This window comes from Physeter macrocephalus, chromosome 6 (assembly GCF_002837175.3).
Source record: "Physeter macrocephalus isolate SW-GA chromosome 6, ASM283717v5, whole genome shotgun sequence".
Classification (NCBI taxonomy): Eukaryota; Metazoa; Chordata; class Mammalia; order Artiodactyla; family Physeteridae; genus Physeter; species Physeter macrocephalus.
Genome location: NC_041219.1, coordinates 74581744 through 74582427, shown reverse-complemented (window position 1 = coordinate 74582427; position 684 = coordinate 74581744). Strand labels below are relative to the sequence as shown.

General features: G+C 35.1%; 1 protein-coding gene across 17 annotated transcripts in view; it reads right to left on the bottom strand.

Annotated features, from left to right (window-relative positions):
- BMAL2 (basic helix-loop-helix ARNT like 2) overlaps positions 1-684 on the bottom strand; it is a 133086-nt gene that overhangs the window by 54104 nt on the left and 78298 nt on the right. The gene's annotated exons all lie outside the window — the stretch shown is intronic.

The window sequence follows — 684 nt, the reverse complement described above, 5'->3', positions numbered from 1 at the left end:
GATACTACAAAAAAAGAAAATTACAGACCAATATCAATGATGAATATAGATGCAAAAATCCTCAACAAAATACTAGCAAACAGAATCCAACAACCCATTAAAAGGATCATACACCATGATCAAGTGGAATTTATCCCTGGGATGCAAGGATTCTTCAGTATACACAAATCAATCAATGTGATACACCATATTAACAAACTGAAGAATAAAAACCATATCATCATCTCAATAGATGCAGAAAAACCTTCTGACAAAATTCAACACCCATTTATGATAAAAACTCTCCAGAAAGTGGGCATAGAGGGAACCTACCTCAACATAATAAAGGCCATACACGACAAACCCACAGCAAACATCATTCTCAGTGGTGAAAAACTGAAAGCATTTCCTCTAAGATCAGGTACAAGTCAAGGATGTCCCCTCTCACCGCTGTTATTCAACATAGTTTTGGAAGTCCTAGCCACGGCAATCAGAGAAGAAAAAGAAATAAAAAGGAATACAAATTGGAAAAGAAGAAGTAAAGCTGTCACTGTTTGCAGATGACATGATACTATACATAGAGAATCCTAAAAATGCCACCAGAAAACTACTAGAGCTAATCAATGAATTTGGTAAAGTTGCAGGATACAAAATTAATGCACAGAAATCTCTTGCATTCCTATACACTAATGATGAAAAATCTGA